Source organism: Symphalangus syndactylus, chromosome 13 (assembly GCF_028878055.3).
Source record: "Symphalangus syndactylus isolate Jambi chromosome 13, NHGRI_mSymSyn1-v2.1_pri, whole genome shotgun sequence".
NCBI classification, from domain to species: Eukaryota; Metazoa; Chordata; class Mammalia; order Primates; family Hylobatidae; genus Symphalangus; species Symphalangus syndactylus.
The window spans coordinates 73,166,698-73,185,803 of NC_072435.2; the positions used below are offsets into that span (position 1 = coordinate 73,166,698).

General features: G+C 37.6%; 1 protein-coding gene across 1 annotated transcript in view; it reads left to right on the forward strand.

Annotated features, from left to right (window-relative positions):
- The window catches only part of NAV3 (neuron navigator 3), a 908,101-nt gene that overhangs the window by 471,845 nt on the left and 417,150 nt on the right, over positions 1-19,106 (forward strand). The window lies entirely within an intron of this gene.

The following is a 19,106-nucleotide window of genomic DNA, read 5'->3' on the forward strand; positions in this document are numbered from 1 at the left end:
TCAGTCCCTAGTCAAGATCCCAGTCAACTGGCAATTGATCTAGAAGACTAATCTAGCCAGTTATGTGTCTAAATTCATGTTATTTTAACATCAACTTTAATATTTTTCAAAGCACAATGCAGCAGAGCCAGAGATACAGGCATACTTCATTGTATTGTGCTTTGCTTTACTGTGCTTCACAAACATTGCATTTTGTAAAAAAACAAATTGAAGGTTTGTGGCAACCCTGCATCCAGCAAATCTATGGGTGCCATTTTTCAACAGCATGTGCTCACTTTTGTCTCTATGTCAGATGTTGGTGATACTCACAATATTTCCAACTTTTTTATTATTATTGTATCTGGTATGGTGATCTGTGATCAGTATCTTTTGGTGTTGTATTGTAATTGTTTTGGGGCAGCACAAATCATGCTCATAAAAAATGGCAAACTTAATTGATAGATGCTGTGTGTTTCTGACAGCTCCACCAGTCGGCCATTTCCCCATCTCTGTCCCTCTCCTTGGGCCTTACTATTCTCTGAGACACAATCGTATTGAAACTAGGTCAATTAATAACTTTACAGTGGCCTCTAAGTATTCAAGTGAAAGGACAAGTCACATGCCTCTCACTTGAAATCAAAAACTGGAAAAGATTAAGCTTATTGAAGAAGGCACATTGAAAGCCAAGATAGACTGAAAGCTAGGCTTACTGAGCCAGTTAGCCAAGTTGCAAATGCAAAGGAAAATTAAAGTAATTAAGTAGCAATTAAAAGTGCTACTCCATGAATATATGCATGATAAGAAAGCAAAACTGCCTTATTACTGATTTGAAGAAAACTTAACTGGTCTAGATAGATCAAAACAGCCATAACATTCCCTTAACCCAAAGCCTAATCCAAAGCAAAGCCCTAACTGTCTTCCATTGTAACAAGGCTGAAAAAGGTGAGGAAGCTGTAGATGAATTTTGAAGCTAGCAGAGATTGGTTCATGAGGTGTAAGGAATGAAGCAAACTCCACCACGTAAAAGTGCAAGGTGAAGCAGCAAGCGATGATGTGCAATCTGCAGCAAGTTATCCAGAAGATCTGATGAAGATGGCTACACTAAACAACAGACTTTCAACGTACAGTAAATGAAATTTACTGTACATTATTATGTACATGTATATGCAGTATAATTATATGTATATGCAGTATACTGCATATAAGTACATTGAAATAGTCTTATATGGAAGTATATGTCGTCTAAGGCTTTCATAACAGAAAAAGTCAATGCTTGGCTTCAAATCTTCAAAGGGTGGGCTGACTCTAACGTTAAGGGCTAATGTAGCTGATGACTTTAAGTTGAAGTCAATGCTGATTGACCATTCTGAAGATCCTAACTCCCTTTAGAATTATGCTATATCTACTCTGCCTGTGCTCTGTAAATAGAACAATAAAGCCTGGATGGCAGCACATCTGTTTACAGCATGGTTTACTGAATATTTTAAGCCTACTTTGGGGACCTACTGCTCAGAAAGAAAAGAACCTTTTCAAAATATTATGACTCATTGACAATCCACTCAGTAATTCCACAGCTCTGAAAGATATGTAAAAGAAAATTCATTTTGTTTCCATGCATGCTAACACAGAATCCTGTCAAGATCAAGTAGTCATTTTGACTTTCAAGTTTTATTATTTAAGAAATACATTTCATAAGGATATAGCTGCTATGGATAGAGATTCCTCTGATGGATCTAAGCAAAGTAAATCAAAAACCTTCTGGAAAAAAGTTGCCATCCTAGATGCCATTGAGAACATTTATGATTCATGGGAGGAGGTTAAAATATCAACATTAGTGATAGTTTGAAAAATGTTTATGTCAATCCTTATAGATGACTTTGGGGGTTTCAAGACTTCAGCAGAGTAAATAACTGCAGATGTAGTAGAAAAAGCACAAGAACTAGAATTAGAAGTAGAGCCTGAAGGTGTGACTGAATTGCTGCAATCTCATGATAAAACGTGAACAGATAAGGAGTTGCTACTTACAAATGAGCAAAGAAATTTGTTTCTTGAAACACAGTCTACTCTGGGTGAAGATGTGAACGTTCTTGAAATGACAACAAAGGATTCAGAATATTACAAAAACTTAGATGATAAGGCAGTGGCTGGGTTCAAGAGGACTGAGCCCCATCTTGAAATTCTACTGTGGATAAAATGCTATCAATTAGCATTGCATGCTACAGAGAAATTTTCGTGAAAGGAAGAGTTAATCAATGCAGCAAACTTTATTGGTATCTTATATTAAGAGATTACCACAGCCACCCCAACCTTTAGCAATCACTACCTTTGCTAATCAGTCAGTAGCAGTCAATACTGAGGCACGACTTTACACCAGCAAAAAGATTAGAACTTGCTGAAGGCTCATATGACTGTTAAGACTTTTAGCAATAAAGTATTTTTAATTAAGATTTTTTTTTTAGATATAATGCTATTGAACACTTAATAGACTACAGTGTAAAAATGACTTTTACATGTACTGGGAAACCAACACGTTTGTGTGACTCACTTTATCATAATATTTACTTTATTGTGGTGGACTTGAAATGAATTCTCAAAATCTCTGAGGTATGCCTATATCTGGATTTGAGCAGTGTCTTGCTTTTGTCTAAGATGTGTAGCCTTGGTAAAAATTATAGTCCACTTTCATGCTATTTGTGAGAATGGAGATAACGGGTGTACCGTGCCTACCACAAATGAACTAAATGGTAGATAAACAGTATATCTTATTGTTTTTTATTCATTTGCTCCTCACAAAATTGTCACTGAATATGCATTATTGTCTCCATTTTACTAATTAGTAAACTGAAGCAAAGAGCTCAAATTGCCCAGCTACCCAGTAGCAGAAATAGTAAGAGTATTACTCAAGTTCTTAGGCTCTCATTTGTTTTTCCTATGATTTACTTTCTACATATGATTTTATATAAAAGAGCCCATTTGTGACTTTCAATATATTCATGTATGTATATATTAAACTTAATAAAGGTTTGTTATTATAGATTTTATTATATATTTTGGGCAAATTGCTAAACACATTAGTTTCCTTATTTACTCTTCTTTACCTAAGTCTTAAACATAGAATCTTTAAAAGTTTTTTTTCTTTTTTGTTAAAGTAGCTTAGGCTGGGTGTGGTGGCTCATGCCTGTAATCCCAGCACTTTGGGAGGCCAAGGTGGGTGGATTACAAGGTCAGCAGTTTTGAGACCAGCCTGGCCAATATGGTGAAACTCCATCTCTACTGCAAATACAACAATTAGCCGGGGTGCTGGCGTGTGCCTGTAATCCCAGCCACTCAAGAGACTGAGACAGGAGAATTGCTTGAACGGGAGGCAGAGGTTGCAGTGAGCAAAGATTGTGCCACTGCACTCCGGCCTGGGTGACAAATCAAGGCTCTGTCTCAAAAAAAAAAAAAAAAAAAAAAAAAAAAAATAGCTTTGTTTTACTCAGTACAGTGGCTCATGCCTGTAATCCCAGTACTTTGGGAGGCCAAGGCAAGCAGATCTCGTGAGGCCAGGAGTTTGAGACCAGCCTGGGTAACATGGTGAAACCCTGTCTCTACTAAAATTACAAAAATTAGTGGTGGCACACACCTGTAATCCAAGCTACTAGGGAGGCTGAGGCAGGAGAATTGCTTGAACCGGGGATGTGGAGGTTGTAGCTCATGGAGATTATGCCACTGCACTCCCTCCTGGGCCACAGAGTGAGACTGTATCTCAAAAACAAACAAACAGCAACAACAACAAAAACAAAAAAAACCCCAAAAAACAAATAACTTTGTTTGATGAGTGAGAAAGAAGCTTGATTCAGAGTAGGTAACACCAACTGGATATTTAACTAAATTTATTTGAGTAAAGCCAAGCTGAAATTAAGCATTTCCACTAATATTTTTTGAAACTCATTGTTATGAAGATATATAAATAAATTTACTAAGTATAATTTAATAAAATTTTACACTTATAAACTTACTGGAATGCATAAATAGAAAGTATAAAGTTGTAAAACTGTTTATAGCAATTATGAAAAATATTTGATTTAATAGCTGTATTATGTTAGACAAATTATTTAATCCTTGAACCTCACTTTGCTCATGTGAGGAAAGAGAATAAGAGTAAAACTTCTTTTATGGGCTGTTGTGAGGACTAAATGAAATAATGTACGGTGCCTTAATATATAAATGTTAGTTTTTAAATTATTTTTATTTAAATTATAACAAATGCTATAATTATTGTTGGAGGAAACTTCCTGTTGTCTGACCTCACATTACAATGAGGAGGTTCTTGCGGCCAAAATTCACATAGGATTAGGCTTTGTTTGTTACTGTGTTTATTACCACTGTTGATGTGACATAAATATGTACCAGTGAAGGCATTAATAAAATGGAACTACTGTTTCACCCGAATGAGTAATTTAGAAATTGTGTATTTGGAGGAGAAATACCGTGTTAGCTTTGCTGCAGAACAAAACACCCCCAAACCATTTATTAGGAAATACTTCTGTGGCTTGGCTGGGATGGTTTTTCTCTGCTCCATGTATTTTGATTGCACTTATGCATTTGCAGTCAGCCGCTGGTCTCTGATAACCTTGCTCACATGTATGGCAGTTGGTACTAGCTCTCTGTTGGGCCACATATCTATAGCAGCCTATCTTGAACCTGAGCAGCAAGAGAGAGGGAATACCCCAAAGTTCAAGCACCACGAAGGTATCTCTTTGTATAGTATTTGCTGATTTTCTATTGGCCAAAGCAAGTGTGGAAGAAGTCACTGTGAGAAGAGACAACACAGAGATGTAGATAATAGGGAAAAATACTTATTGGGGTTCTTTATTGCAATAATCTACCACAAATATAACTTTTGAGCCTCCCTCACTTCAGTGAATTTTTAATTTATGTGAAATGCTTTCATTAATATTCATGCTCATGAAATGGGCATATAATGGTACCTGATTTTAAAGCTTTAATCAACGTACTTTCTTATTTAGAATTATTGCCCAATTTTAACTTTTATGTCAGAATGTGACTGAGCCAAATACTAGTAGCTATGATTGGTGATAAATATTAAGAGGCTTTATTCCTCCCCTGACAATGATGATGATGCTAATGATGGTGATTACACCTAACATTAAAGGAGCCCTCAATGTGTGTTACACTGTGCTGAATTCTTTACATACTATCTTATTTTGTTCCTGCCATAGCCCTTTTATTTTTTAAATTCAAATTGGAAAATGAAATACCAAAAGGCAAATGAACTTCCCTGGGTCATGTACTAGCAGATGGTGGTGATACTTGATATCTGTTGTTTTGATGCCAGAACACATACTTTTGACCACTATACTGTACCATATCACAAATGTTACATATGTGGATGTGAATGTATATATCTTTACATATGTATATATATATAAAATATTCAATAAAGATATGTAGTTATAATCTTTTATATTATCTTATTAGTTATAATGCTACTGTAGTTTTTGATTCCCCAGAATCTCAACAGTAATTCCAGCGAATACTGGGAGATGATGTCACAAAAACATATACAATTAGATCAGTGTCCTAAAATGTATCATTTTCACCATAGCATCTACTTGCTTTCATAAAGATATAACTTAGTGAAAACATTCAAATTATCAGTGAATAATAGTTTAATAATAATAGTCTCATCCTGTCATGGAACATCAATGGTAGTATTAAGAAATCGCTCTTGAGCCTTGAACTTGGCAGCCACTTTTAAGATTCCATTTGGCTTGCTAAGCATGGTAAAGGCCAAAAGGGAAAAGGGGAGAGCAGGAAGGGACTTTGTATTTATGGGTGGGCTTTAGAAATGAAAGTGTTCCTAATGCAGAAATGGAACATAAAACTCATTTTCCAAAGCTAAAGATCTGAGGGCTTTCGAACCTACAAATCACACCAACTTCAGTCAGGCTGTCGTAGGAAAGTGTTTTTTCCTATAGTGTAAAGTTAATGGATCCTAGCGATTGTACAATGGTTCAGTGTTCTTGGTGCTCACATTCTTCCTGGGGAATGTGGATTTTTTTGATAGTTACTAAATATTTATAACTTCATTTTAGTCTTAGTTTTTTAATACTTACAAACAAAAGAAAGAAAATAGACATTTTGTTCCTACGGATTTTAAGTACAATAGAAGCTACTATAGTTTACAAGTTTACTGTTTAAAGTTTACTGTTCTACTTAGAATTGATTGTGTAACTGCATCTTTACAACACACTGGCATCTGTAGAATTGGCCCATATGTGTAAGCTTATACCAGAATCAGTTGTGATGATTTAGTAGGGGGAATATTTTTAAGATCTGCTCTTTAGGAGATGTAGTTTTGTAAGATAAAACACACAAATAGAAAACTCCTCATTTCTTTCTATGTTTTTTTTGAAAGATAGATGCTAGCAGTTATTAGATTTTTCTTTACTTTCAAGTCCTTTATTCATCTAGAACACTCTTCATCACCTTTAAGAACATTAGAACTATTCAGAGAAGATTCTAAGATTTTATTAAAGAAGTAATTAGGGAAAAATATCACAACCATATTTTCTTACTAGAACTGATACCTATTTCTTCGGTTTGTGTACCTGAGAGTGAGAGTCTAAAAAATTATTTTCTAATTCAGATTCTAATCCAGATAGACCTCAGGTATAATACTTAATCTCACAGTTCCCACAACAAAAACCTTATATGATAATGATAAGCTATCTCAAAGTGTTGTGGTGAGGGTTCAATGAAATAAATATAGGACAGCAACCTGGCAGAGTGAGTATCTCACAGAAATTGCTCAATTAATATTAGTTTTTTTCCATTTACATTATTCCACAGCATATATTAAATATACTGTCTTTTATAGCAAAATTAAACCTTAACTGACAGTAGTTTTAGGTACATTCTGCGTTTAAAAAATAATTATTACATGAATTTTGATTTCCTTTTCTATTTTTAAAATTCATACTTTTAACATTTATTCGCATCTCTCTCTCACACTATACATGCTGAGAAAGAGGGGAGTGTTTGTCTTTTTCCATTATTTCAGGATTTCTGGAAATTTCTGTTTAGATAGTATGTTATTACAGTACAAATTTTCAGAGATGTGCAAAGCAATAATATGTTTTTTCATTCTTTCTCTGGTGAATAAAAATGGAACTTGGAATATATTTTATTACACTACGACCCTAAAGAAGTAGTGTGCCCCATCCAAATTGGAAAACTTGGTATATAAAACTTAAAATATTTTTCTTGAGTTTTGTTCCAATACAGAACCCTGAATTTTTTTCTGTAACTCGACCTGCAATACCCAGTTTATTGCCTGGAAAAATTAAGATCTATTCCTGATGTCCTAGCTACCCCATTCCCTAAATCTCTGCTTGTAACTGACTTGGTACATCAGAGACATTCATCTTTATTTTTTAATGATTTCTAAACAAAATGGTTCTTGTCTTAGCCTCCCTTTCAGTTACTAAGCTGATGAGTGAGAAACACCATGTATTACATCTCTCTACTCTTCATAGCATTTTTGCTTATAGTTGCTGCTGACTAAATATTTGATGAATGAATGAATAAATGAATGATCATGTAGTCTCTTAGGGGCCCCATTTTGAACATCTTTGGATTATACATATAGATACAAAAATGGATTAAATCATGATTTAAAAGAAGCTATCTTCTAGAAGGAGACTTTGGCCTAAAGTATTTACATAAATACAAGAATATAAGAAATAATTATAGCCCAGAAAATTTGGTATATATTTCGGTTTATATTTTGGTATATATTTTATATATCACCTTTTTCTGCCATTCTCTCCTTTTACAACTTAGCTTAGATGTTCAGGTGTTACTGGACGGGAACTGGCAAAAGAGACACGAATAACTTTCTAAAGCAATACAATTTGTCTTTCAACTATAGTTGATTCTAGGAGACACAAGCATGAAGTTATTTGAGAATTTAGATGTATCATGAATTTCATATTAGGTTAATTGTGTGGTTTACATTTGTAGCTTAATCAAGGTCATCTGTGACTTTTAGGAAGGAAAGACAGACAATGAAGAAATATGTTTGCTGTTACTCCTAAATAGTTAAGAAAAACAGAAGTCCTTCCATAGAGATTCAAGTAATTATTCTCTAGCAATAAATTCTAGAGTAATGTAAGCATGTTTCAAGTAAACTATATACACAAAGCCAAAAACAGCTTTAAAAACAACACTCTTCTTTTGCATCTAGTTTTTTTTTTTTTTTTTTTTTTTTTGAGACAGAGTCTCTGTTGCCCAGGCTGGTTGCCCAGGCTGGAATAAAGTGGCTTGATCTTGGCTCACTGCAAGCCCCGCCTCCTGGGTTCACACCATTCTCCTGCCTCACCTCCCAAGTAGCTGGAACTACAGGTGCCCGTCACCACGCCCGGCTAATTTTTTTTTTTTTTTAATTTTTAGTAGAGATGGGGTTTCACCATGTTAGCCAGGATGGTCTCGATCTCCTGACCTTGTGATCTACCTGCCTCAGCCTCCCAAAGTGCTGGGATTACAGGCATGAGCCACCACACCTGGCCTTGCACCTAGTATTTTGAAGACACCTTAGGATAGTTTAAAAGGGAACATCTATTATATGACATTCTATATTCAATGACATTTCAATAACGACACATCACACAGCTTTCCCCTTTGCTGTATTTTTAACATTTTTTATTATACTTTATGTTCTGGGATACATGTGCAGAACGTGCATATTTGTTACATAGGTATTCACATGCTATGGTGGTTTGCTGCACCCATCAACCCGTCATCTACATTAGGTATTTCTCCTACACCCATCAACCCATCATCTACATTAGGTATTTCTCTTAATGCTATCCCTCTCCTAGCCCCCCATCCCCCAATAGGCCCTGGTGTATGATGTTCCCCTCCCTGTGTCCATGTGTTCTCATTATTCAACTCCCACATATGAGTGAGAACATGTGGTGTTTGGTTTCCTGTTCCTGTATTAGCTTGCTGAGAATAATGGTTTCCAACTCATCCTTTTTTATGGCTGCATAGTATTCCATGGTGTATATGGGCCACATTTTCTTTATCCAGTTGTCATTGACAGGTATTTGGGTTGGTTCCAAGTCTTCGCTACTGTGAATAGTGCTGTAATAAACATACGTGTGCCTGTGTCTTTGTAGTAGAATGATTTAAAATCCTTTGGGTATATGCCCAGTAATGGGATTGCTGGGTCAAATGGTATTTCTGGTTCTAGACACTTAAGGAGTCACCACTCTGTTTTCCACAATGGTTGAACTAACTTACACTCCCACCAACAGTGTAAAAGCGTTTCTATTTCTAGACATCCTCTCCAGCATCTGTTGTTTCCTGACTTTTTCATGATCGCCATCCTAACTGGCATGAGATGGTATTTCATTGTGGTTTTGATTTGCGTTTCTCTAATGACCAGTGATGATGAGCTTCTTTTCATATGTTTTTTGGCGACATAAATGTCTTCTTTGGAGAAGTGCTTGTTCATATCCTTAACCCACGTTTTGATGGAGTTTTTTTTTTTTTTTTCTTGTAAATTTGTTTAAGTTCCTTGTAGATTCTGGATATTAGCACTTTGTCAGATAGATAGATTGCAGAAATTTTCTCCCATTCTGTAGGTTGCCTGTTCACTCTGATGATAGTTTTTTTGTTTTGTTTTGTTTGTTTGTTTTGCTGTGCAGAAGCTCTTTAATTGCGTCCCATTTGTCAATTTTGGCTTTTGTTGCCATTACTTTTGGTGTTTTAGTCATGAAGTCTTTGTCCATGCCTATGTTCTGAATGGTATTGCCTAGGTTTTCTTCTAGGGTTTTTATGGTTTTAGGTCTTACATTTAAGTCTTTAATCCATCTTGAGTTAATTTTTGTATAAGGTGTAAGGAAGGGGTACAGTTTCAGTTTTCTGCATATGGCTAGCCAGTTTTCCCAAAACCATTTATTAAATAAGGAATCATTTTCCCATTGCTTGTTTTTGTCAGGTTTATCAAAGATCAGATGGTTGTAGATGGGTTACATTATTTCTGAGACCTCTGTTCTGTTCCATTGGTCTATATATCTGTTTTGGTACCAGTACCATGCAGTTTTGGTTATTGTAGCCTTGTAATATAGTTTGAAGTCACATAGTATGATGCCTCCAGCTTTGTTCTTTTTCCTTAGGATTGTCTTGGATATATGGGCACTTTTTTGGTTCCATATGAAATTTAAAGTGTTTTTTTTAATTCTGTGAACAAAGTCAATGGTAGCTTGATGGGGATAGCATTTAATCTCTAAATTACTTTGGGCAGTATGGCCATTTTCACGATACTGATTCTTCCTATCCATGAGCGTGGAACGTTTTTCCATTTGTTTGTGTTCTCTCTTATTTCCTTGAACAGTGGTTTTTTGTTCTCCTTGAAGAGGTCCTTCACATCCCTTGTAAGTTGTATTCCTAGGTATTTTATTCTCTTTGTAGCAATTGTGAATGGGATTCACTCATGATTTGGCTCTCTGTTTTTCTAGTATTGGTGTGTAGAAATGCTTGTGATTTTTGTACATTGGTTATGTATCTTGAGACTACTGAAGTTGCTTATTAACTTAAGGAGATTTTGGGCTGAGACGATGGGGTTTTCTACATATACAATCATGTCATCTGCAAACAGTGACAATTTGACTTCCTGTCTTCCTACTTGGATACCCTTTATTTCTTTCTCTTGCCTGATTGTCCTGGCCAGAACTTCCAATACTATTTTGAATAGAAGTGGTGACAGAGGGCATCCTTTTCTTGTGCAGGTTTTCCAAGGGAATGCTTCCAGCTTTTGCCCTTTCAGTATGGTATTGGCTGTGGGTTTGTCATAAACAGCTTTTATTAGTTTGAGATATGTTCCGTCAGTACCTAGTTTATTGAGAGTTTTTAGCGTGAAGGAGTGTTGAATTTTATCAAAGGCCTTTTCTGCATCTATTGAGATAATCATGTGGTTTTTGTCGTTGGTTCCGTTTATCTGATGGATTACATTTATTGATTTGCATATGTTGAACCAGCCTTGCATCCCAGGGATGAAACTGACTTGATCATGGTGAATAAGCTTTTTGATGTGCTGCTGGATTGGGTTTGCCAGTATTTTATTGAGTATTTTTGCATCAATGTTCTTCAGGGATATTGGGCTGAAATTTTCTTTTTTGTTGTGTTTCTGCCAGGTTTTAGTATCAGGATGATGTTGGCCTCATAAGATGAGTTAGGGAGGAGTCCCTCTTTTTCTATTGGTTGGAATAGTTTCATAAGGAATGGTACCAGCTCCTCTTTGTACCTCTGGTAGAATTTGGCTGTGAATCCTTCTGGTCCTGGGGTTTTTTTGGTTGGTAGGTTATTAATTACTGCCTAAATTTCAGAACTTGTTATTGGTCTATTCAGGGATTTGACTTCTTCCTGGTTTAGTCTTGGCACGGTGTATGTGTCGAGGAATTTATCCATTTCTTCTAGATTTTCTAGTTTGTTTGCATAGAGGTTTTTATAGTATTCTCTGATGGTAGTTTGTATTTCTGTGGGATCAGTGGTGGTATCCCCTTTATCATTTTTTATTGTGTCTATTTGATTCTTCTCTCTTTTCTTATTTATTAGTCTGGCAAGCTGTCTATCTATTTTGTTGATTTTTTCAAAAAGCCAGCTCCTGGGTTCATTGATTTTTTGAAGGGTTTTTGTGTCTCTATTTCCTTCAGTTCTGCTCTGATCTTAGTTATTTCTTGCCTTCTGCTAGCTTTTGAATTTGTTTGCTCTTGCTTCTCTAGTTCTTTTAATTGTGATGTTAGGGTGTTGATTTTAGATCTTTCCTGCTTTCTCCTGGGTGCATTTAGTGCTATAAACTTCCCTCTAAACACTGCTTTAGCTATGTCCCAGAGATTCTAGTACATTGTGTCTTTGTTCTCATTGGTTTCAAAGAACATCTTTATTTCTGCCTTCATTTCGTTATTTACCTAGTAGTCATTCAGGAGCAGGTTGTTCAGTTTCCATGTAGTTGTGCAGTTTTTAGTGAGTTTCTTAATCCTGAGTTCTAATTTGATTGCACTGTGGTCTGAGAGACTGTTTGTTTTGATTTCCATTATTTTTCATTTGCTGAGGAGTGTTTTGCTTCCCATTATGTGGTCGATTTTAGAATAATTGCTAGGTGGTGCTGAGAAGAGTGTATATTCTGTTGATTTGGGGTGGAGAGTTCTGTAGGTGTCTTTTAGGTCTTCTTGGTCCAGAGCTGAGTTCAAGTCCCAAATAATCCTTGTTAATTTTCTGTCTTGTTGATCTGTCTCATCTTGACAGTGGGGTGTTAAATTCTCCCTATTATTGTGTGAGAGTCTAAGTCTCTTTGTTCATCTCTAAGAACTTACTTTATGAATCTCGGTGCTCCTGTATTGGATGCATATATATTTAGGATAGTTAGCTCTTCTTGTTGCATTGATCCCTTTACCAATATGTAATGCCCTTCTTTGTCTTTTTTGATCTTTGTTGGTCTCTGATAAAAAGTCTGTTTTATCAGAGTCTAGTATTGCAACCCCTGCTTTTTCTTTTACTTTCTATTTGCTTGGTAAACATTCCTCCATCCATTTGCTTTGAGCCTATGTGTGTCTTTGCACGTGAGGTGGGTCTGCTGAATACAGCATGCCGATGGGTCTTGACTCTTTATCCAATTTGCCAGTCTGTGTCTGTTAATTGGGGCATTTAACCCATTTACATTTAAGGTTAATATTGTCATGTGTGAATTTGATCCTGTCATTATGATGCTAACTAGTTATTTTGCCCATTAGTTGATGCAGTTTCTTCATAGTGTCAATTGTCTCTACAATTTGGTATGTTTTTGCAGTGGCTGGCACTGGTTTTTCCTTTCTATATTTAGTGCTTCCTTCAGGAGCTGTGGTAAGACAGGCCTGGTGGTGACAAAATCTTTCAGCATTTGCTTGTCTATAAAGGATTTCATTTCTCCTTTGCTTATGAAGCTTAGTTTGGCTGGATATGAAATACTGGGTTGAAAATTCTTTTCTATAAGAATATTGAATATTGACCCCTACTCTCTCCTGGCTTGAAGGGTTTCTGCTGAGAGGTCTGCTGTTAGTCTGAAGGGCTTCCCTTTGTGGGTAACCCGACCTTTCTCTCTGGCTGCCCATAACATTTTTTTCCTTCATTTCAACCTTGGTGAATCTGACGATTATGTGCCTTAGTGTTGCTCTTCCTGAGGAGTATCTTTGTGGTGTTCTTTGTATTTCCCGAATTTGAATGTTGGCCTGTCTTGCTAGGTTGGGGAAGTTCTCCTGGATAATATCCTGAAGAGTTTCCAAATTGGTTCCATTTTTCCCGTCACTTTCAGGTACACCAGTCAAATGTAGGTTTGGTCTTTTCACATAGTCCCATATTTCTTGGAGGCTTTGTGGATTCCTTTTCATTCCTTTTTCTCTAATCTTGTCTTCATGTTTTATTTCACTCAGTTGATCTTCAATCTCTGATATCCTTCCTTCCGCTTGATTGATTCAGCTATTGATATGTGTGTATGCCTCAGGAAGTTCTCATGCTGTGTTTTTCAGTTCCATCTGGTCGTTTATGTTCGTCTCTCAACTGGTTATTCTAGTTAGCAATTCCTCTAACTTTTTTCAAGGTTCTTAGCTTCCTTGCATTGGGCTAGAACATGCCCTTTAGCTTGGAGGAGTTTGTTATTACCCACCTTCTGAAGCCTAGTTCTGTCAATTCTTCAAACTCATTCTCTGTCCAGTTTTGTTCCCTTGCTGGTGGAGAGTTGTGACTCTTTGGAGGAGAAGAGGCATTCTGGTTTTTGGAATATTCTGCCTTTTTGTGCTGATTTTTCCAGATTTTCCTGGATTTATCTACCTTCACTCTTTGATGTTGGTGACCTTCGGATGAGGTTTTTGTGTGGACATCCTTTTTGTTGGTTTTGTTGCTATTCCTTTCTGTTTGTTTGTTTTCCTGCTAACAGGCCCCTCTGCTGCCTGTCTGCTGTAGTTTGCTGGAGGTCCACTGCAGACCCTGTTTGTCTGGGTATCACCAGCGGAGGATGCAGTACAGCACAGATTGCTGCCTGTTCCTTCCTCTGGAAGCTTTGTCCCAGAGGGGCACCTGCCAGATGCCAGCCAGAGCTCTCCTGTATGAGGTGTCTGTCGACCCCTGCTGGGAGGTGTCTCCCAGTCAGGAGGCACAGGGATCCGGGACCCACTTGAGGAGGCAGTGTATTCCTTAGCAGAGCTGCAGCACTGTGCGGGGAGATCTGCTGCTCTCTTCAGAGACAGCAAGCAGGAATGTTTAAGTCTACTGAAGTTGTGCCCATAGCCGCCACTTCCACCAGGTGCTCTTTCCCAGGGAGATGGGAGTTTTATCTATAAGCTCCTGACTGGGGCTGCTGCCTTTCTTTCAGATATGCCCTCCCAGAGAGGAGGAATCTAGAGAGGCAATCTGGCTACATTGGCCTTGCGGAGCTGCAGTGGGCTCCGCCCAGTTCAAATTTCCCAGTGGCTTTTTTTACACTGTGAGGGGAAAACCACCTACTCAAGCCTCAGTAATGGCAGACCTCCCTTCCCCCAGGATCAAGCATCCCAGGTCAACTTCAGAATGCTGTGTTGGCAGTGACAATTTCAAGCCAGTGGATCTTACCTTGCTGGGCTCTGTGCGGGGTTGGATCTGCTGAGCTAGACCACTTTGCTCCCTGGCTTCAGCCCCCTTTCCAGGGGATTGAACTGTTCTGTCTTTCTGGCTTTCCAGATGCCACTGGGTTATGAAAAAGAAATTGCAACTAGCTCGGTGTCTGCCCAAACGGCCACCCAGTTTTGTACTTGAAACCCAGGGTCCTGGTGGTGTAGGCACCTGAGGAAATCTCCTGGTCTGTGGGTTGCAAAGACCATGGGAAAAGCGTAGTATCTGGGTTGGAATGCACTGTTCCTCACAGCACAGTCCCTCATGGCTTCCCTTGGCTATGGGAGGGAGTTCCTCAATCCCTTGTGCTTCCTGGGTGAGGTGATGCCCCACCCAGCTTTGGCTCACCCTCCATGGGCTGTACCCACTGTGCATCCAGTCCCAATGAGATGAGTCAGGTACCTCAGTTTTAAATGCAGAAATCACCAGCCTTCTGCATTGATCTCACTAGGAGCTGCAGACCAGAGCTGTTCCTATTCGGCCATCTTGCCAGCTACCTGATCTGTATTTTTAACATTTTACCCAGTGAACCTGAGGATGAGTTACTATCTTTTTTGTTTTCTCACTTATGAAAATAATTCAAAATAAAACATACGTCATTGTATGTTGTTTATTTGTTACATTTGAATTCTGCCCTTTAAATGGCATTAAATTGCTCATTTCCACTTTACAGCAAAACCACTGTTGTATGGCTTTTTTCTTGGCAAATTACAAATCAGTTTGATCTTAGTGTTTGTCAAATACATACTTGGTTAATGTATCAAATCTGCCTTTGGTTGGGTTCGTAGTTGTTCCAGTACAGAAAAAAATTGAATTGTAAAATATTTTTATTGGTTTGTCACCTTTGATGTTGTAAAAATAATAAATTAAGTATATATTACAACCAGATTCTCAAACACCTGACTATTCAAACTATTTTCCCCAGGATTGATCTAGGCTTTGCCTTTTGTTTTCAGTTTAATTTCAAATTCTATTGGTAAACCTCTAATCGTCTAAGTAAGTTTAGAAATTTACTTAGTTTATACTTTTTTTGTACAAGACCCATTATATGTTTGTTTGTTTGTTTGTTTTTGAGATGGAGTCTCGCTCTGTTGCCCAGGCTGGAGTGCAGTGGTGTGATCTCCACTCACTGCAAGCTCTGCCTCCCGGGTTCACGCCATTCTCCTGCCTCAGCCTCCTGAGTAGCTGGGACTACAGGCGCCCGCCACCATGCCTGGCTAATTTTTTGTGTTTTTAGTAGAGATGGGATTTCACCGTGTTAGCCAGGATGGTCTCGATCTCCTGACCTCATGATCCACCCGCCTCGGCCTCCCAAAGTGCTGGGATTACAAGTGTGAGCCACAGCACCTGGCCCCCATTACATGTTTTTATATCAATAATCTGATTTTTTATTACTTAGTGAATAATTGAATGGTTTAAATTGACACATGATTCCATTTGTAGACTGATAACTTTTAGAATCGAAAAATATTTTAAAACTCAGTAGTTTGCAGACCAAGGATTGAACAGAATTTTCTTTCTAGGATTTGGTATTAGGTAGTTTTTGAAAATGTTAATTAAAATAGAACTAAGATATTTTAGTTAAAATGCTAGCAAATGTATTCCTTATTAAGCCTCTTCATTCAATACTAGTTTTTTTCAATCTTTAACAAATATTTCTGCCTAGCCACTTTGAATAAAAGAAAGCAAATATACAAATTAATTTGTTTTTTTAAGTTACCACTTAAAGGTTTCCTTTTTGTCAAATCAGTTTTATTGTTTGCTTATTTAAATTCAAAAGTAGTTGCTTATTTCAAAACTTGTAGGGTGATGAAAACAAAACAAGAAGCCCTGTAATCAGATCCCCCTGATGTGACTACTGGTAACAAATATACAAGGCAATTTGATTTCTGAAATAAAGAAATTTAACTTTTAAAATTTAAAACATTTTCTCAAACAATGACAAAATAAACACACAGAAGGATCGTTAAAACTATAAGAATGAAAGTTAATACTAAAATACAAATTCTAAAACTTAGTTGTATTATAGTTATAGGTAGTAGTGTCACTTTCTCTATATTCAATTCTTCACCATCTACTCCTATTGTATGTGAATATCTACCCATTATTCAACCATACTTTCATTGTTTCAGTATCTCTTAAGAGCATGATAATTTACACAGTTTCTGACCAGGTTTTGTAGCATACAAAAGCCCCTGCCCTCCAGAACCCTAAAATCGAGTTGGAATGACTAATTATAGGACTTAATAGTTAAGAGAGTATATTATAAAGCATATATTAAGGGAAGCCTTTCTTCACCTCCACCACCATCAAGTCTCCGTCAGATTATTTGGTTGCACATTTTCAAGGAATATTTCTTTTTATCAAAGCACTTTTTTAAGTTTGATACTAGGCCTTGTTAGTTTGATTATATACCTAATTTATTTAATCTTCCACATTTGTCAGAAGGGGCTCACCTAAGCTTTCCCATCACCTAATATAGTGCCCAACACATAGTGAGTGTTTAGTAACCACTTGTTGACTGAATGACTGAATGAATACAAAATACAACATCAGTATTCAAAGAAGTTAACTTGGGGTTGGAATTGTCAAGGAAGGTCTTAAGAGAATGGCATTAAATTGACACTAAACAAAGGGAAAGAAGTGGATAGGTGGAAAGAAGGAAGAGAAGCATTTGCTCAGAGTAGGGTAAAATAAGACAGCATAACACAAAACTAAGCATTTTAAAGTGAACAATTCAGTGACATTAATACATTCACAATACTATGAATTTGCCAACTCAAACTAGTTCCTTTTTTTTTTTTTTTTTTTTTTTTTTTGAGACAGAGTCTCGCTCTGTCACCCAGGCTGGAGTGCAGTGGCGCAATCTCGGCTCACTGCAAGCTCCGCCTCCCGGGTTCACGCCATTCTCCTGCCTCAGCCTCTCCGAGTAGCTGGGACTACAGGCGCCCGCCACTACGCCGGGCTAATTTTTTGTATTTTTAGTAGAGATGGGGTTTCACTGTGGTCTCAATCTCCTGACCTCGTGATCTGCCCGCCTCGGCCTCCCAAAGTGCTGGGATTACAAGCGTGAGCCACTGCACCCGGCCACTGGTTCCCATTTTTATCACCTTAAAAGGTAACCTGCTGTTGCCAGCCATGATTCCATCATCACTATATTTTTATTTACCTTCACCCTTGACATTTCTTCATCATATTCAGCAAATGAATAAATATAAGCATAGATAATTTTATTCTATTCTTCTTGGATTTCTTTACTCAGTGAGATGTGCTCTATTTTTTACTGTGTTCCTTTACTCGCCTCTACTTTGAAACAACAGTCCATATCCTATTGCTAAACTCCATGCTGTTCAGATTATTTAATTGAGACAAACTTTAGCTTCTACTCCTTCAATTGACCTTATGCCCTCCTCAGACTGAAAGCATTTAGGAAACCCTCTCTGATGGAAACCCAATTAATGAGTGAAACACAAATAAATAACTTAAAAAATAGTGTTTATTAAATGACTTTCATTTCCCTCCTCTAAACTTTCATTATCATTTCAGAGATCAAAGATTTAATCCCAATGAAAAGCTGAGGAATTTCATTTCTTTCTTTTTTGTTTTTTAACTTTTATTTTTTTGAGACAGTCTCACTCTGTCGCCCAGGCTGGAGTGCAGTGTGGCACTATCTCGGGGCTCACTGCAGCCTCTACCTCCTGGGTTCAAGCGATTCTCCTGTCTCAGCCTTCCAAGTAGCTGGGATTACAGGCACCTACCACTATGCCCGGCTAATTTTTGTATCATTAGTAGAGATGAGGTTTCACCACGTTGGCCAGGCTGGTCTCGAACTCCTGACCTCAGGTGATCCGCTCACCTAAGGTGCTGCTGCCTGGCCTCCCAAAGTTCTAGGATTACAAGTGAGAGCCACTGCGCCTGGTCAGGAATTTAATTTCTAATGTGATAACAGTCACACTTCAGCATTGAGCAAATCTCAGGGATTGACAGAGATATTGTTTGTAAATAAAAGTCACCAAATTAATTAATAAATTAATTTAGAGACAGAGTCTTACTCTGTCACCCAGGCTGGAGTGCAGTGGCATGATCTTGGCTCACTGCAACCTCTGCCTCCCAGGTTCAAATGATTCTCATGCCTCAGCCTCCCAAGTAGCTGGGATTACAGGCATGCACCACCATGCCTAATTTTTATGTTTTTAGTAGACACGGGGTTTTATTATGTTGGCCAGGCTGGTTTTGAACTCCTGGCCTCAAGTGATCCACCTGCCTCAGCCTCCCAAAGTGCTGAGATTACAGATGTAAGCCATCATGCCTGGCCTAAAAGACACCAAATTCTTATAGGTAATAGGATTACTCTTAGCCCATCAGTGCCTGGTTAGAGTTTACATACAAGCAAGGAGCCTATGTGTAGGGGACACGATGTGATTTTCTCAGCCCAA